General features: G+C 44.2%; 1 protein-coding gene across 1 annotated transcript in view; it reads right to left on the bottom strand.

Moving 5' to 3' along the window:
- The window catches only part of GRINA (glutamate ionotropic receptor NMDA type subunit associated protein 1), a gene marked incomplete in the record, with an annotated part of 1,506,806 nt that overhangs the window by 1,427,551 nt on the left and 59,195 nt on the right, over positions 1-20,060 (bottom strand). Inside the window, 1 exon segment of the mRNA XM_044067718.1 lies at positions 9,186-9,346.

The following is a 20,060-nucleotide window of genomic DNA, read 5'->3' as shown; positions in this document are numbered from 1 at the left end:
AACCACATTGCAGAGTATGCTTTCCCACTTGTTCAACTGCAGGCAATAAATCCTGCATTTCTTTACAGTCAGGACCTTCTATATTTGTAACCATTTTCTGCTTTAACAATGACATGAGATACTGCTGATATTTCTGCTTTAACAATGACATGAGATACTGCTGATATTTAAGCATTTGAAACTGACAGTTTAAAGCTCTTACAGCTAAAGTAGCAGAAGTGTAAACTTTTTTCCCCACATCTGTCCAGAGCTCTGGAATCCCTATCAGAGGGGACAGGATTTTTGGCAGTAGAAGCTTTAACCCCTTTTGCACCTTGAGAAATAGTTTCTGGGTCCGCAGCGGGGTTTTTGTAAAAAAATTTATGAGAGTCGGGGACCCTGTAGCACCTGTCTGGCTTTACTGGTGCAGGGGGTAAAGAAGCTGGAGACAGACTGGATTCAGAAAAAACATCATCAGCAATATCAAGCACAGGTGGGATAGCCAAGGGCCTGTGCTGAGGCAATAGAAGGAAATCTCTGAGCCTTTTCTTGGATTCCGAGTAATACTGGCTCTCCCGATGGAAATGCTCCCTCATGGTGTGCAGGGTTTCCCCAAAAGAGTAATCCTCAGGCGGTGAGGCTGAAGAAATGGACTCTTCAGCATCAGAGTCCTCATAGGGAGGGAGAGAATAGCCCTGGTCAGAAGAAGTATCAGAAGAAATGGAAACCTGACCAGAGGAATCATGATCAGTGTCTTGCCTAGGCCTTTTATCAGGAGAGGGATGGGAGCCCCTGATTAAAGTAATAAGGTCTTCGGCCATTTTAAGCATCGGTTTCTTAGGCATGGATGATTGTTCTGGAGAATGCTGCACTTGTTTCTTTGTCTTTAATGGTGTTTTTGACTTTGCCTTTGCTGTTGTAGTAGCTTTAATTGTAAGCTGTGAAGGTCTGAAAACACCCTCAGAAGCCGGTGCCTGCTCAGCGGCTCCGGACCCATCTGAGGGTATATTTTCCGTAGGCCCAATACATTGAGTTTCCACAGGTCTCGGTGTCTCCACATGGCTGTCAGTTGCGGCCTGTGGCTCTGAGGTAGTGGGTGTCAGGGGCTGCGAAAGCGCCTCACTGAGAACCGGCGACTGGCCTAGAAGAGGTTTCGTCGGATTTTGACCTCGGATGCCTGTCTTTTTCTTTGCGTTTTTTTATACATTCCTGTCGTCGGTTGTTCCAACGGCATTATGTAATTAAATCTTCGTCCAAAATAATGTAAAGCAAACTCAAACTGACGTTTAATAGTGTGTTTATTAAATCTAGCACAAAATCGACAATTAGTGACGTCGTGGTCAGGGCCTAGGCAAGGAATGCAGTAAGAGTGAAAGTCCTTAAGAGGTATTTGCTTCCCACAAGAAATACAATTATTAACTTTTACTGACATCGGTCTGGAGCAAGAAAAACTTTCCTCAGCGGGGTAACTTAGCTTTATTGAAGACTTCAGTTCTGAAATTCAATTTTGAAAATCTCAGGAGTCGGCCGACCGGCACTTGTGAACTGCTTATGCTTCGGGCACCGAGTGGCAAGAAAGACTGGAGAAAATGTCGTTGGTTGCAACTTTCATACCCCTGGCGCACTGACGTCAGGGAAGAGCCGGCAGCGGACCAAGACTTTGGAACTCGAGCTGACTACGGGTCGCCTGCCAGCAGGATAACCCAAGTGTAATGACTGCAACAGTGAAACACGATGAACATCACTTTCTCTGATGTAAGTGACAACTTACACTGAGACCAGGTGTTTTCGAATCTGGTCCTCACACAGTATGCCTGTTTATAAATGAGCCTTAGATCAAAGCAAGTCATTTATACTGAGAGCAGGTCATTTTAGGAAACAGGGCAGACTTGCACTGAGAGCAACTCTATTGGAATCTGGCCCTTAACATTCTAATGCAGTGGTATTTTTTACATGAAAGCAATAAACTACAAAAAATTAAATCTAATTGGTGATGAACAGTGTTGCGTTTTTTTTCAGTGTTTTAAACATCGTGCTTTGATGTGGTTTGTGGAGAGCAAAAGATACTCAAAAGTTTAGCTGTAGAAAGTACAGTTGTGTAAAATCTTACCATAACGGTACATGTCCTTACCTTCACCGTTGCAGTATAGTCATAAAATACCTCGATCTGCAGGCAGAAACTAGAGTCATGTGGAAGAAAGACACCCAGACAGTTCCAATAGTAGTAGGAGCAACTGGGGTTGGGAGGGTGGCCTAATGGTTAAGGTGTTTGCCTTACAAACACAAGGTGCAGGGTACGAGTCTCACAAAGGATAATTGGCCAAGCTTAAAATGGCTTGCAAGGGCAGTTAGCTTAGTACTAATCTATGAACCTATGGTCTTATAAAAAAGAATTTACAATTGTATTTAGATATGTAACCAATTCATGTAACACCGTATGAGCTGCAGAAGGAGTCATTACTGGGCACATTGTAGGTGCTGCGAAGAGCACTTTTGGCCAACATCAAAGAGTGAAACAATACTAATGTCATGTACTTTGACTTAGGAATGGGGTCCATTCCAGTCATATCATCAGAAACCCAAAAGACTTGTAGAAATTAAAAACTGCAATATTCCTTACTAAAGGGATTCAGTGCCGTGAAGCTCTCCATCCGGCCAATTTACAAAAGTTTACCATTGCTTTAAGGTATGCCGAATGTCACCTGCTTACTCCTTGTGTAAGGTAGGGAATAAAGGTGACATTCAAGCATACCATCCTCAGAACAGATTGACCCAGTAGGAACTGCAGTCCAAGGAAAACCAAGGAGAAAGTACAGTTTTGTACCTACCATAAATGTAGATGTTCGAGTGCCAATACAGCTGCAGTCCTCACAGTTGGGTTCTCCTGCCATCAGGCGGGTCCTCAGTCGGCCGAATTCCAAAGTCTAGGTCCGGCGTCGGTTGTCGTCGCTTCTTCCCTGACGTCAGTGCGACAGGGGTATAAAGGAACCAGCCGACGCCATTTTCTTCAGTTTTTCTTGCCCCAGATGTCAGGTGCCCCCAGAAGGAAGGCAATACATAAAATTAGGTAATCATGCAATGCAATATAATTAAAAAACAGTAGTTGCAAGCAATTACACCATAAAAGAATACCCCTAGAGGGGAAGGAGGGAGGGAAACCTGGACTGCAGCTGTATTAGCACTCGAACATCTACATTTATGGTAGGTACAAAACTGTACTATGTTCATCGTGCATACAGCTGCAGTCCTCACAGATGGATAGAATCCCAAAGCTAAGAAAGGGGTGGTAGGCACTAGGTGTAACTATGAGGAGCCAAAATGCCCTGCAAGACTGCAGTGGCAAAGCCTGCTCTAGATTTGGAGTATAATGGCAAGCTGTAGTGCTTGGAGAAGGTATGCACAGAACTCCAAGTGGCTGCTTCCAAGATATCCTTGGTAGGAACTCCTCTGAGGAAGGCTGTAGAGGTGGCTGTGGCCCTGGTGGAATGAGTTCTAATGCCTGTAAGTACAGTTTTGCCATGAAAGGAATAGCAAAAGCGTATGCGGTGGGCTATCCATTTTGAAATTGTCTGTTTGGAAATTGGCTTTCCTTGAGCTCCTACTGCATAGGCCACAAAGAGCTGTTCTGATTTTCTGAAAGGCTTTGTTCTGTCCAAATAATAACGCAGTTGTCTGTGGATGTCCAAGGAATGTAGTAATCTCTCCCCTTTGTTTTGAGGATTAGGATAAAAAGTAGGTAAGTGTATGGCCTGATTTAAAGCTACCCTGGATACCACTTTAGGCATAAAGGACGGGTTGGTTCGTAAGGAAACTCTGTCCTGATGGAAGATGATAAAAGGCTGGACAGCCATGAGAGCCTGTAATTCTGAAACTCTATGAGCTGAGGTGATAGCCAGAAGGAAAGCTGTTTTCCAGGACAAGTATTGCAAATCTGCTGAAGCAGCTGGCTCAAAAGGAGGCAGGGTCAGTTTTTCCAGAATGAAATTAAGATCCCAAGCAGGCACTGGTAGTTTCCTTGGAGGTCTCAAATTCTTAGCCCCTCTGAGGAACTGTCTTAAGAGAGGGTGAGAGAATAAAGGTGGATCAGTGTTGTATTCTGCAGAAATGGCTGAGGCATGGATTTTGATGGAGGAGAAAGAAAGTCCACTGCTTAGCAGTTCAGTCAAATATTGTAGTATTTGTGGTAAATTCAGTTTTCCAGGGTCCTGGCCCTTTTTCTCATTCCAGGTACAAAAACGTTTCCATTTTGCGGAGTAAGCTTTTCTAGTTGATGGCCTTCTGGCCTCCAAAATGACATCCTGCACCTCCTTGGAGAGTAGGGCCTGCTGTGATGCTAAGGAATCTTCCATGCGGCTAGATTGAGTGTTTTTAGCTGACTGTGAAGAGTTTTGAAGCTGTGTTGAGTCAGAAGAGGCATTAGAGGCAGGGTCCATGGTGGGGAATGCGTCAGGCTCCTCAGGAGTGGGTACCAGTGTTGTCTTGGCCAGTCCGGAGCAATGAGGATCATCTTTGGTCTGTCTGCTCTGGTCTTCAATAGCACTTTGGGTAGCAGAGGAAGAGGTGGGAAGGCATAAACTGTCATTGATGCCCAACTGAAAGAGAGAGCGTCCACTCTCTAGGCCTTTGGATGGAAGATCCTTGAGCAGAATTTTGTCAACTGATGATTTTTGTGGGAGGCAAATAGATCTATGTCTGGCCTTCCCATTCTTGGATTATTTCTGTAAAAACTTTTGGATGCAACTTCCATTCATGTGGATCTGTCATATTCCTGCTTAGGTTGTCTGCCAGCATGTTTTCCTTGCCTGGCAAGTACTGTGCTTGTAGTTCCATTTGTAAGTCCATGGCCATGTTCCAAAGTGACATGGCCAGTCTGCACAGGGGGTAAGAATGTATTCCTCCCTGCTTGTTTATGTACCACTTAACTGTGGTGTTGTCCGTTCTTATCAAAAGTTGACCTGGTTGTAGAAAGTTCTTGAAAGCTATAATAGCATTTATTACTGCTAGCATTTCTTTTTGACTGATGTGAAGGTGCTTTTCTTTTTGGGACCATTTGCCCTGAATGCACCGTTCTGTCATGTGCACCCCCCGGGCGTAGTCCGAGGCGTCTGTTGTGATGACTTGATTTGCTTGAGGCTTGCTGAAAGGAAGACCTGTGTTTGTCTGGCATGCTTGAGCCCACCACAGAAATTCCTTTTGCAGACATGGAATTAGTGGTATTATTGTTTCCAAACTGTGGCTGTGTTGAGACCATATGTTTTTCAGGTACCATTGTAGTTTCCTCATATGCAGCTTTGCACATGGGATTAGTAAGAGGCAAGATGCCATGAATCCCAGAGCCTGCAGGATTTTCCTTGCAGTAAGCCTGGTGCAATTTGCTAGTGTTCTGAAGTATTGGATTAGTTGCCCCTGCTTTTCTGGCATGAGGTAGGCCATCTGGGTGTTTGTGTCCAAGTTGGCACCTAGGAAAATTATCTTCCGAGAGGGTATTAGTCTTGATTTCTTTTTGATGACTGTGTATCCCAGAGAGTTCAATAACATTATTACATAAGCCAGACGTTTCTGAAGGATGTGTTTGCTGTCCGCTTGGATCAGGCAGTCGTCCAAATAGGGATATATTTGTATCCCTTGAAGTCTGCAGTAGGCAATTACTGATGCCAGGCATTTCGTGAATACTCTGGGCGCAGTAGATAAGCCAAAGGGCAATGCAGAGAATTGATAACGAGTTGAACCTGCGGTATCTTCTGCAATTTTGTCTGATTGGGACATGCAGGTATGCCTCCTTGAGGTCCAATGTTACCAGCCAAGACTCCTTGCCCAGCATGGGAAGAAGCTGCTGTAGAGTGAGCATCTTGAATTTTGGTACGAGTAGGAATGTGTTTAGGATGGATAGATCCAGAATAGGTCTCCAATCTTTTCCCTTCCTTGGCACCAGAAATAGCCTGGAATAAAACCCTTGACCTTGTTCGTGCGTAGGTACCTCTTGAATAACTTTCATGTTTTTGAGATCTGTAATTAGCCTTTGTACCTCTGCCCTTTGATTGTGTGGCAGGTTTGGCATGCCTCTCATGGAAGGGTGTGAAAATGGAATTTGTAGCCTCGGTTTATAATGTCCAGGATCCATTTGTCCTTTGTGACAGTATGCCAATTTTTTTTAAATAATGCCAGCTTTCCTCTCAAGGGGGCTGCCATTTGAGAACTGGTTGGCATGCAAAGTGGAAAGTCATTGGGTTTGCTTTCTGATAGATTGCGAGTTGTCCTCACCACCTCTTTGTGTAGGAGCTTGCCATTGTCTGCCTCTGTACGATCCTTGGGATTGTCCTCTGCCCCTCGGGCACCTGTATCTGCCTCTTTGGTGTCTGTCTGTGGCAGGAAAGGACCAGTTTTTGGAAGGCCAATTTCTACTAAAACGTGGGGGTTGAACCTGTAGAAATTCTCACACAGTTTGCATTGATTTAGCCTTTTCCTCCATTGTCCTTAATACCTCCTCAGCATTAGCACCAAATAGTACATCATTTTGAAGAGGAGTGTCTAGTAATTTAGCTTTGACATGATCAGGTAAGGCTTGTTCTTTAAGCCAGGCATGCCTACGTATGACTGATCCTGTAACAGCAGCTCTGCATGAGGCCTCTACAGCATCAAAACCACATTGTAAGGTATGCTTACCCACTTGTTTTGCACTATGTATCAAGTCCTGCAACTCCTTCAAGTCTGGTTGTTCAGGTTGTGACATTTTACTTTTCAATTGTGATAACATAAACTGTTGGTATTTTAGCATATGAAACTGACAGTTTAAGGCCCTCATAGATAAGGTAGCCGAGGTATATACCTTTTTTCCCCACCTTTCTAAGGATCTGGAATCTCTCTCAGAAGGCAAAGGATTTTTAGCAATGGAGGCCTTAACTCCCTTGGGGCCCTGTGAGATGGTTTCTGGGTCAGCAGCATGGCTCTTGTATAGAAATTGGTGCGAGTCAGGGACCCTGTAGTACCAGTCAGGCTTAACTGGAGCTGGAGGTAGAGAGTCCGGGTTAAGGCAGGCCTCCGAGTAAACATCATCTAGAATGTCCAAGACAGGAGGTATAGCCAAAGGCCTGTGCTGAGGAAGCAAGAGAAATTCCCTGAGCCTTTTCTTGGAATCAGAATAATCCTGGCCTAGTGGAAGTGTTCCCTTAAGGTATGCAAAGTTTACCCAAATGAGTAATCCTCAGGGGGGGATACAGAAGGGATGGACTCCTCCACATCAGAGTCTTCAAAAGGGGAGTAAGAATGTTCCTGATCATCAGAGTGCTCTGAAATAATGGAGCCCTGATCAGAGGAGGGGAAATCTTCCTCCACTCTAGGCCTTTTGTCTGGAGGGGGCTGAGAACCTCTGATAAGAGTAATTAAATCCTCAGCCATTTTAAGCATCTGTTTCTTAGGCATGGGGCCTGGAGATGCGCCCTGTGCAGCTGGTCTCAGAGTGCATGGTTGCTTTAGACTTAGTGAAAGCCTTGATAGAAAAAGAAGAGGAAGGTCTGAAGACACCTTGAGTGGAGGTGGACCTGTCCACATTCTGAGTTTCAACTCCGACCGTGGCTTCGGTATCTGTAGTCGGGGTGTGGGACGAGGAGCCTGCGACCTCGGGTATAGGAGACACCGTCAAAGGCAGGTCGTCGGTAGGCAGGGGCTGCGTAGGCGCCTCACTGAGAACCGGACCACGTGTAGCCGGCTTTGGCGTGGTGTCGGTAGAGGCCGCGGACCTCGCGTGTCAGTCCTTCTCTTTTCGTTTTTTAGACAAAACTGGAGTCGGAGTATCCGACGACATAGTATAGTTAAATGCTTTTCCAAAATAATGCTGGGCGAACTCCGCCCGACGCTTAATAGTGCGTTTGTTGAATGTACCACAAAAGCGGCAGGCCGAGACCTCGTGGTCTGGGCCTCAACAAGGTATACAGAGGGAATGGAAATCCTTATGCGGTATTTGCTTCCCACAAGAAATACAATTATTATCTTTGTCTGACATCGGTCTGAGGCGAGAAAAGGTTCCCCAACGGGGTACCAGCTTTAAGAAGACTTCGGTTTCCAAATTTTCGTAATCTCAGGAGCTGGCCGACCGGCACTTGCGAACTGCTTCTGCTTCGGGCACCGCGCGGCAAGAAAGACTGAAGAAAATGGCGTCGGCTGGTTCCTTTATACCCCTGTCGCACTGACGTCAGGGAAGAAGCGACGACAACTGATGCCGGACCTAGACTTTGGAATTCAGCCGACCGAGGACCCGCCTGATGGCAGGAGAACCCATCTGTGAGGGCTGCAGCTGCACGATGAACATCCTGCACAGCCAGGAAGGGAAAAAGACCAGGGGGATGGAGGGAGGGAGTGAATACTGCAGCAGTGACTGCAAGGACATCTACTATTATGGTAAAATTTTACACAACTGTACCATGTCCTTACATTCACTGCTGCAATATTCATTATAAAAGGGAGTGTCAAAGCTCAAGAAGAAACCTGAGAGTAGGAAGCAGCAGTAGAGCCCTCTAAGAAGCCATGAAGAATGGCAGCAGCAAAATCAGTTCTAGCTCTAGGATACCATCCAACTGTTAATGTTTGGTAAAGGTATGCACAAAAGTCCAGATAGCAGCTTCAAGAATAGAATTGCTGTTTAAGCTTTTGAAAAAAGCACCCATTCATGCTTGTGTCATTAGGCCCTTGTCCATAGCTTGCACTAATTCTACCTATGTTTCCAGGACTTTGAATTATCACAAGACTGCCCAAATCAGCTTTTCTGGGACCCGCCATACATTTTCTCCAAGTCTAAGAATGTCCAAGCTGGACACTCTCAAGTCTGTCTTCTTTGCCACTATCTGTCACTTTGCAAACATTGAGTCCATTGTGCTGGACTTTATCTTAAATGTACATCCCCCCCATTTTGCGTTCTACAACTCTACATACTTGTTTATCAATTACCCTTCTCCAGCACTTTCATGCATTGTGACAGGCATCCGATACTTTTTTCAGCCCACAACTGTGAAGGCTCCCTTTGTTCTTGTACACTGGTACTATAATACTTTTTCTTTGGCCATACGGGATAAATCTCTCTCTCTCTGTCTCTCTATACTTCAGAGTACCCTCAGGTACCATCTCTCCCTTAACTCCCCCAACATTTTGTCATATGCAGTTGACCTTATCTGAGCCTGCTGCTTTGCCAGTCTTAAATTTTCTTTAACTCTTACTTTTTTCTAGGGGTGGGCTATTCTTCTTCTTTCATCACTGGCTGTGTATGGAACAATGCAGCTTCTGTGAGGTTTCCTTCATTCAGAACTTGCTAGGAAGTACTTTTTGCATATGCTTTTGATGTCCTGCTGCCAGCTTCCCTCTCTAGAAGCACAAGATTCTAACAAATGAAAAACAAGAGCATCAGCAGTCTGCAACAACTCCTAATCACAGCAGCAAGATCCACATAAATGAAAAAAAAATAGACTGAAAATAAAATAAACAACAGGACTGAACAGGTTGGGTTTGCGGTTAAAGATCCCAAGAAGGAAATTTTCTCAATTACATATTGCTGATAAAACTACATAAAAAAATTATCTTAGATTGTACTCTAAGATGTATTCTGGTAAAACTGTAATGTCAACCCCACGTTATTTCACACTAACAAATCTAACAGGAATATGGACCAACGGATTTTTCTTATTTTAATTGACGTACGTGTGTGCAGTTTTACCTTTTGCTTTTTTGACTGTATTTTCACTACAATCATGGATTTTTTGTCAAGTCGAGTAATACCATTGTCCTTCAATAGTGTTACATAAATATAAATGCATTGTCTTCATATTATAATGTTGTTCATAGAGCTTTTCACCCCGGGAGTCAATTGAAAATGGGCTCTTCTTGGCCCAATGGACTATCCAGGTAAACAAACTGTAAAATAAAAAAAAATAAATATTCTGTGATACAGTGGGAATGCTGGCTGCCAAGTGCAGAGAATGAGTTTAGGTACACCACATAAATTGAGAAGTACAGAATATGTTTTGCTCTAAATTCAACTAGTAGCCATTTAGCTTATCTTCAAAAGTGAACAGTGACGTCCCTTTGAGGAGTAAGAGTTATGAATTAGCAAATCTGACTGGGGCGTTTGCAAGCAGGCCAAATTCTTTTTGGAAGCAGCTGAATTTACATGTATTCCAGTTGGGTGGGAAGACTTTTCCCATTGCCAGTCTACCTATTGGGGATAAAAAGTGGAATTTTTTTAGACAAAAAAAGAACTAAATTTACTTTGGCTTTACCAATTTCTGTCTAACACTAAAAGTTTAGTTGCTGGTTTAACAAGATGCCTGAAGTAATTTGTTGTCTCTAATGAGTCCTGGTTATTAGAGAGTATTTTCCAGTTTGAAGGAATGATGGAGAGTTTTTGATCTGCTCCAAAAAATCATTACTTTGGGTATACTACAGGTGCTTGCATGCTACCAGCTTGTGACACTTGCTTACTGCCCCTTGCTCAGACTGGCAAGTGGTCCAACTATCACTAGCTTGATCTTGATTACTTATCCCTTCAAACATGCAATCCTATTCAACTGTACAGCCCTACCAGAGCCTTAACATTAACGTTATAACACCCATCCAGTTTATAGCCACAGTCCTCTCTCCCAAACCCTAAAGCTCCACTTCCCATCCATAACCATAAAGTTCTCAATTGCTTCCTAAACCTATTACTCTAACACTGACCTCCCTAAACCCAAATTCCCCAACTGATTTCCCAACCCTAAACTCCCCCTGCCACTCCATCTTAAAAATCCCAGTCTATAAACTAAAATAGTCTTCATGATCGCTGCTCTAATCTATTCTCCCACCCCCTCCCATTCCTTCTCTGCAGCTGCTGCACTTACTGTGCTTATACTCTAATAATGGGTGTTCGGGTAAGATGAGGCAGTTACTTGCACAAACTAGTATTCAAGTTCGAGCTTGAGCACCAACCTTCAGGAGCTATATGAAGCTCGGGTCCCTGGCTTCTAGACAGTGGTCTTCAAGTGCTTGAGAGTCTGGTGCTTGTAGTAAAACCTTTTATGTAGATGTAACTGGGAAATAAAGTCCATGCTTCACCTTGTTTTTAATTTCATTTTTTATATTATGGCAAATGGGAGTTCTGGGATTGCGTGTGCATCTGGGTTTGTAAGTGCAGTGAGTGAAGTTTTACTTTTACTTTAGTTATTTATCAAGTACAATAAAGAGTATATTAAAGGGAATTTTAATATCTCTCATGATACACAAAGGACATGCACTAAAGTACAGTTGTGTACACTTACCATAAATGTAGATGTTAGAGTGTCTTCACTGTTGCAGTCATCACTGTAGGGTTCTCCCCTGCCGGCAGGCAGTCCGCGGTCGGCCAGAATCCCAAAGTCTGGGTCCGGCGTCGGCTGCTCAGCCATGCTCCCTGACGTCAGTGCACCAGGAGTACAAAGCTGGCAGCAGACGCCATGTTCTTCAGTTTTTCTTGCCCCAGATGTCAGGTGTCCAAAAATGAGTATAACCCCATACCCTTTGCAAATACTTTTTCTTTTGTGTGGTTCCCTACTTCACTCTTCCTCTGAGGTGTAAGAGGGGACAGGAGAGAGGGTAACCCAGACTGCAACAGTGAAGACGCTCGAACATCTACATTTATGGTAAGTGTACGCAACTGTACTATGTTCATCGTGTTTCACTGTTGCAGTCATCACTGTTTGGTTGAATCCCAAAGCAGAAGAAAAGGGAGGTGGTCATAAAGTAGAGGGGGCGGCTAGAAGGCCCTGCAAAACTGCAGAAGCAAAGCCTGCCCTAGACTTAGAGTAGAGAGGTAGATTGTAGTGCTTAGAAAACGTATGCACCGAACTCCAAGTTGCAGCTTCCAAAATGTCTTTGGTAGGTACTCCCCTGAGGAAGGCAGCTGAAGTAGCAGCAGCCCTGGTAGAGCGAGTCCTAATACTTCCTGGGATTTGCTTTCCATGGTGAGAGTAACAAAATCTGATTCTATGAGCGATCCATTTAGAAATGGTCTGTTTTGAAATGGCTTTGACTTGGAAACTTGAAGCATAAGAAACAAACAATTGCTCTGTTTTCCTGATGTTCTTGGTTCTATCCAGGTAAAAACAAAGTTGCCTGTGTACATCCAAGGAATGCAAGATCCTTTCCCCCCTATTTTGAGGATTGGAGAAAAAGGTTGGTAGGTGAACAGTTTGATTTAAAGCCACTTTGGAAACCACCTTAGGCATGAAAGTACGATTAGCCCTTAAGATACCCTGTCTTGGTGAAAAATAATATAAGGTTCCACAGCCATGAGTGCTTGCAACTCCGAAACTCTCCTGGCTGAGGTCAAAGCTAACAGGATGGCTGTCTTCCATGATAAAAACTTGAAGTCAGATGTGGCAGCAGGCTCAAAAGGTGGTAGAGTGAGTTTTTCCAAAACAGTTGAGATCCCAGGCAGGAATGGGTGGAGATCTAGGGGGCCTTAAATTCTTAGCTCCTCTGAGAAACTGTCTCATAAGTTGGTGGGAAAAGATTGGGGGGGGTCTGTATTATAATGAGCAGAGATAACAGAGGCATGTATCTTTATGGAAGAGAAGGAGAGATCCTTATGCAATAGGTCTGTCAGGTATAGTAAAATCAGAGGAATATTAGGAGTAAGAGGATCCGAATCCTGATCATGCATCCAGGTGCAAAATCTTTTCCATTTTCCTGCATAAGATTTTCTAGTGCTAGGGCGTCTGGCTTCTAAAATGACATCCATAACCTGCCTGGGAAGGACAGGATTAATCATAGACCCTGAATTAGCCAGGCTGCGAGTTTTGACATGAGAGTGCAGAACCTGACCCTGGTGTTGGGACAAAAGATTTGGAGTCTGAGGTAAAACCCAAGGGGGCTCCTGAGAAAGATTCATCAGTGTTGGGTACCAAAACGGTCGAGGCCAATTTGGGGCCAGTAAAATTATCATCTTGGGCTTGTCCTGCTTGATCTTTAATAACACCCGTGGAAGAAGAGGTAGAGGCGGGAAGGCATATCCCGAGAGGTTTCTCCAACTGAATGATAGTGCATCCACTTTCCATGCTAGCTCGTGGAATGTCCTTGTGCAAAAAATCCGTAGTTGATGGTTGAGGGGGGATGCAAAAAGATCTATGCGCGGGCAGCCCCAGACTGCTGTAATCATCTTGAATATTTCGGTGTCCAGCATCCACTCGTGTGGGTCTGACAGGTTCCTGCTCAGACTGTCTGCCAGAATGTTTTGTTTCCCTGGTAGGAACTGAGCTTGTAGGTCCACTTTGCAAGCTTGAGCTGTGTTCCATAGAGTCATGGCTAGTCTGCAAAGGGGGTAGCAGTGTGAACCCCCTTGCTCGTTTATGTACCACATAACTGTGGTGTTGTCTGTCCGTATCAGTAGTTGTCCTGGTTGCAGAAGATCCCTGAAGGCCAAGAGAGCGTTCTGAACAGATAACATTTCCTTTAAATTGATATGCAGGTGCTTCTGATCCTTTGTCCAAAAGCCTTGCAGACATTTTCCCTGCAAATGGGCTCCCCATGCGTAATCTGAGGCGTCCGTGGTTAGTATCTGGCTGGCTGGAGGCAAACTGAAGTCTTTCCCTTTGTTGTGAATACATGCCTTGGTCCACCAAAGGAATTCCTTTTGTAGACAAGGCAGGACGGTGATCTGTGTGTCTAGACTGTGGAAATGCTGGAACCATACACTTTTTAGGTACCACTGTATTTTCCTCATATGTAGTCTTGCATATGGTATGAGAAGGATGCAGGAGGCCATGTAACCCAAAGCCTGCAGGAATTTCCTTGCAGATAGCGGAGTTAGTGATGCCAAGGTTTTGAAAGTTGAAGCCAGCTGTAATTGTTTTTCGGATGTCATCTGGGTTGTTGTGTTCAGAAGAGCACCCAGAAAGGTTATCTGTTGTGAGGGTGTCAAATTTGACTTTATGTTCACAGTGAATCCCAGGAACTTGAGAAGATTCTGAACAACAAATTCTAGATGCTGGAGTAAGACATCCTTGCTGTCTGCTTGAATAAGGCAGTCGTCCTGATAAGGGTAAATCTGAATTCCCTTGAGTCTGCAATAAGCTACTACTGGTGCCAGGCATTTGGCGAAGACCCTGGGTGCAGTAGACAATCCAAAGGGCAGCGCAGAGAAATGGTAATGCCTCGATCCGGCTTTGAACCGGAGGTATTTTCTGCACTCCTGTCTGATAGGAATGTGTAAGTAAGCCTCCTTTAAATCCAAAGTTACCATCCATGCATTTTTGCTCAACATTGGCAGTAGCTGCTGCAGAGTAAGCATCTAGAATTTTGGTATCTCTAGGAAAGTGTTCAAGACCGACAGATCCAGGATGAGTCTCCATGAATTTTGCTTTCTGGGGACTAGAAAGAGCCTGGAGTAAAAACCTTGCCCCATTTCTGAAAGTGGAACCAGTTCTATGGCCCTCATAGCCATGAGGGCTTCCACCTGGTTTAAGGCCTCTGACCATTGATGTTTTGGTAGGTCTGGCCATCCGTTTGGTCTTGGTAGGGTATGAAAGTGGAATTTGTAACCTCTTGAAACCACATCCAGAACCCACTTGTCTTGGGTTATGCAAGTCCAATTTAGGTGAAAAGAGAGTTTTCCTCCGAGAGGGGCTTCCAGGCAAGAAGTTCCTGCAGCCCAGCAGGGGGAGTCATTGAGCCTGTTTTCTACGAGTTTGAGGCCTGTCCTCTCCACCCCTAGGGGTGGAAGCAGTCCACTGTCTTGGTCTGTAGGAGGTCTGCGTTTGGGGCCTTCCTCTGGAGCGTCTATATCTACCCCTCTGAGGCCTGTCTGAATAGGGAAAGGACCAATTTTTAGTTGGCCAATTCCTACTAAATCTGGGGGGGCTGTACTTGTAAGAAATCCTTAACCGTTTGCATGGATTTTGCCTTATCCTCCATCTTCTTTATCACCTCTTCAGCCTTAGATCCAAACAAAACATTATGCTGAACAGGAGCATCCAGTAACTTAGCTTTCACTTGATCAAGCAAGTTTTGTTCTTTTAACCAAGCATGTCTTCTATGACTGAGCCAGAGGCAGCAGCCATACGAGAAGCCTCCAAGGCATCAAAACCACAGTGTAAACCATGCTTCCCTACTTGTTCAGTGGCATGCATCAAATCATGTAATTCCTTATTATCTGCACTTGTAGAAATGGAAGCTAGCTTTTGTTTTATAACAGACAATAGAAATTGCTGGTATTTTAGCATATGAAATTGACAGTTTAAAGCCCTAATAGATAAAGTTGTAGAAGTGTACACTTTTTTGCCCCATCTCTCTAAAGCTCTGGAATCCTTATCTGTCGAAATGGGGTTTTTAGCAGAAGCGGCCTTAATCCCCTTAGGGCCCAGAGAAATGGTTTCAGGATCCGCAGTAGGATTCTTGAATAGGAACTGGTGAGAATCAGGGACCCTATAATATCGGTCTGGTTTAGCAGGTGCTGGAGGAAAAGAGTCAGGAGTTAAGTTAGCCTCAGAAAAGGCATCATCCACAATATCCAAAATAGGAGGGATTGCCAGGGGTCTATGTTGGGGAAGAAGAAGAAAATCCCCAAGTCTTCTCTTAGATTCCGAGTGCTCCTGTCCTTCTCAGTGAAAATGTTCCCTTCATTTCATGTAAAGTTTGCCCAAATGAAAAATCCTCATGGGGAGAAGCTGAAGGAATGGATTCCTCAGCATCAGAATCCTCATAAGGAGGGAAAGAATAATCCTGGTCAGAGGAAGACACTGAAGAAATAGATGTCTGATCATAAGAGTCATAATCCAATTCCTGCCTTGGCCTTTTATCTGGTGGGGGATGTGAACCCCTAATCATGGTAAGTAAGTCCTCCGCCATCTTAAGTAACTGTTTTTGGGATTTGAGTCCCGGATCAGAAGAGGTCTGGGCTGAAGTCTTAGATTTGGAAGGAGTCTTTGGCTTTGCCTTTATCAGAAGCTGTGTAGGCTTGAAAACCCCCTCGGAAGCCGGTACCTGCACAGCGGCTCTGGACCCATGCGAGGGAGCATTGTCCGAAGGTCCTGCAGCTGAAGTACTCAAAGGCCTAGTTGGCTCCTCGTGGGAGTCCATTTTGGCAATCTGTTCTGAAATGGCCGACGACAGGGGCTGCGAAAGCACCTCCCTGACGACGGCCAAACCAGAAGCTGGCTCCGCTTGTAAAACGTAGTCTGTCTTGGAGTCGACGAGTCGTTTGGTATTTCTATGTTTGTTGGCATATTAAAAGTGGAAGACATCGATTTTCTCTGGTGACCGTTTTTTATTTTTATGTTTACAAGTTTGCTATAAGTTTTAACCAATTTCTAATGCAACTCATGCTAATGAAACAAAAAACATAGCTGACACCTTAAAAAGCATTACAATTGTTTCAGAACTGGAGGAGATCATACATCAGAACCTACAGAATCCAAGTAAAGCTCTATTCATTAGGCAACTAAGATGAATGATTAACTGCATTCCATTAATAACAGAGACAAAACAGTAATTCTTTTAATGCATGACTAATGAACTTGATTTAATGAATCATAGTTTTGCTACTCATCTCAAAACTCTCACTAACCTTAAGAGTGCAATGACAGTTTATTTCTTACAAATATTTGTACTATTCAAACATTTTTCAGGTCTATGTAAATAATGTGCCTTTTTTAAGGAAAGTCCTGAGGTCGATAAAACCAACATAAACATTTCAACAAAACGCAAATTAAACTGTCATGCTGCTAAACGCTAGGAGTCTAAACATGAAAATGCACTCATTGCACGCATTCTTAACCCTGAAAGATGCTGACATTTGTGCAGTCAGAGAAATCTGTTCAAAGCTATGGAGAGCACCCCAGCCTTACCGGGTTACTCATCCTATCGTACATTCAGACTCCAAACTGCGGGCAGATAAGCCAGAGGAGGTGGAGTTTCAATGCATGTTAAAGACACACACACCTAAAGGCTGGTCAAACAGTATGACGCATAGGAGACACTGCGAATGCAGTTAACCACTGACAAGATCCCTATTCAAATCATAGCTAGCTACAGGCCCCCAAACTTGACTCAGAATGCCCACTCCACCTAGCTGGACATTTTTGAATCTATCAAGAATCAACCCTTTACCCTGATCCTGGGTGACTAACTACCTAACCATAGGTTGGAAAAACTACTCATGCCCAAATGCAAATGCCCAATAATTTCTCGATTTTATCAATGCAAATCCCTTGTAATAGCTAGTTGATACCCCCACAAGAAGTGATAATATCTTGGACTTGGTATTAACTAACAGGAGTAATCACTGCAGCACCCCTGCAGTATCATCCTCCATGCTAAGATCAAACGACAAAGCATCTCCCCTGACCACCCCTCTAGCTGGGGTCAAACAAAAAAACTTCTCCAAAGCCGATTACAACCTTCTGAGGGATGGTATAAACAGCTTCACAGCCCCCTACCCCTCTGCTGGAACTGATACCAATCTCCAAATCTACACCAAAAGTACTATACGAGCACATGTATAGATGCATGGAATCAGGAATTCCAGACAGGACAAAATCATCCTCCGCAAGGAAGAGTAAATCTGTCTTGTGGACATCTCTGCAATAAAGCAACTACATAACAAAGGGAAACAATTGCTGTCCAGGACCTAGAAGGGGCAGGTGGCCAATTTGAAGCAATCTCTCCTTAGCCTAAGCAAGCAAATAAGAGCACTAGTGAAAGCCTCTAAAGCCAACTTAGAGTCCAAATTGGCCACATCTACTAGAGACAATCATAAGGCCTTCTTCACATATGTCCCAATCTCAAAGGAAGCACCTAGATCTGTTCGGAGCTGGTGGTAAAGGACACCACATACACAAATGCTGTAGATATAGCCAACCTACTGGCTGACAGATTCAGTGAAAACTTCACCCCCCCCCCCCCATCAGTAAATCAGGACATCCCGAGTACCTGCCCACCCCCCTTCCACTTATCTTTGGGGAACAGTTCATCACTGCCCTCTCAAAGGCAAAAAATACAGCCTCTATGGGACCAGATAACATCCCAGGCTGCATCCTACATGAAATCAGGTATGAACTTACATCACCATTAGGCATCTTATTCAACCAAAACCTGAGTACTGGCTTTGTCCCAGGTGAGTGGAGGACAGCCACAGTCATCCCTTTACACAAAGGTTGAGTGTCCACCAATCCGGGAAATTATAGACCCATCAGCCTAACTAGCATGATCTGCAAGGCCATGGAATGGATTATAACAGACCTCATTAAAAGGGACACTGGTAACCTCCAAACACTAGGCCCCACACAATTTGACTTTGTCAAGAGGAGGTCATGTCTGTTAAATCTGGTTGATTTCTTTGACACAGTCACCCAAGCCATGGACAAGGGGAAGACGGTGCATGCCTACCCTGACCTGGCCAAGGCCTTTGACACTATTCCCCACTCGGGCATAGTAGACAAACTCTCTCAACTAGGTATCAATCTATATGTTATCAGATGGGTAGCAAACTGGCTCACTGATAGAACCCACCTAATCAAAATAGGGAAAGCCACCTCAGGCAGCAGATCCATAACATGTGGCGTACCCCAGGGATCAGTCTTGGGACCTCTGTTACTCGGGATATACTTCTGTGAGGTACAGGCCAAAACCAGTGGGCTATGGCTGACCAAGTTTGCAGAGGACTCACCCAAACAAATGACTGGTGCCAGAAACATGGCCTCAGGCTGAATGCCCAAAAAAAAAAAAAAAAAAAAAAAAAAGCATCATCACCCTCTTTGGGGAGAGTGACGTCCCCACATATTATCACATTAATAACAACATCCTAAGCATGTAGTCAGTCATACTTTCGACCACCATGATGCTTCCATTGTACGGAAAGCTTTCTATATGGCGTAAAGCCTAAGTAAGGGTATCTCATCCAGGGACAAGGAGGTCATAGCATCCCTGTATTCTTCCCTTATAAGGCCAATTGAGTACAACGCCCCTCTTGGCATGTACCTCGCAAAACACATACAGCAGCTGGACAGACCAAAGAGGTTCCTCACCAGAAGAATCCAGGGTCTCAAACATTTACCCTACACAGATAGGCTAAAAGCCTGTCCCTCTACAACGTTTCACACAAACTCCTCAGAGGTGACCTCTGTCTGGCATACAAAGCAATCTCAGACTCTGCCTTGATGGGACTGCTACATACCAACAAGTTAAGCTCCACCTGAGTAACCCATATGCATTACCTATGCGACATCAACAGGACTTGTTGGCGAACAGATTTGTGTCCCAGAGACTCCATCTGCGGAATACACTCCCTCTCCATGTCAAGCAGAGTACCTCATTATCCCTTTTCAAGCTCAACCTGGATAACTGGATGAGAAACAAAAATACACACCCTGGGATTCAACCTTTGTCCCTGCTGGACAGGGGCTTTGTGTGATGACTTGTCTAACCATGGGCTAAACTCTTGGCTAGGCTTATAAGGGCCTCAGGGTCAACAGCTTAGTAACTTCCTATGATCCTATAATTGTTATTAAAAGTTGTCTGTTCAGTAAACTCAATACATTAGACTTTACTCTCTGAATTTATCCTTAATAAAAAGTATTGGATAAAAAAAGTACAAATGTATTTTCTTTCACACTCCAGACCCCCACACACAAATGTGTGTGTAAACTGTGTATATACTGGCTCGTTTCTGCCTTTGCACATAATGTTTAAAAACTAAAAACAACCAACCCCAGCCATGACACTCACAAACCAGAAAACATATCTTAATAAACTACAGCTCTTCTGCACTATCCCACTTCATAATGGATAAACACTGCCTTCTGCTCAAGCCACTTCTGCAGATGCAGAGCTTCCATCAAGCAAATCCAGCTGATGCAGAGGTTCTTGCCTGAATGAACTGCTCCTGGTTTTTCTTTGGTGGCTGCTTTTTCTAGGACTTTCCATTATTGGCCTCAAAGACTATAAAGAGCCCAAGTTCTTTTGTTAGCCATTTGTTATGGCAAGGGCTCACAGGTGCATAGATGGTTACTAGGTTATCTGCCCAACAGACACTAACTCTAGCCAAGCTTAACCCAAATTTACTAACATATTGCTGACATGTGTCAATA

This window comes from Protopterus annectens, chromosome 3.part1 (genome assembly GCF_019279795.1).
Source record: "Protopterus annectens isolate FY-2018-M chromosome 3.part1, PAN1.0, whole genome shotgun sequence".
In the NCBI taxonomy this organism is placed as follows: Eukaryota; Metazoa; Chordata; order Ceratodontiformes; family Protopteridae; genus Protopterus; species Protopterus annectens.
Note: the sequence above shows the minus strand (reverse complement) of the source record. Positions and strands in the feature narration are given on the sequence as shown.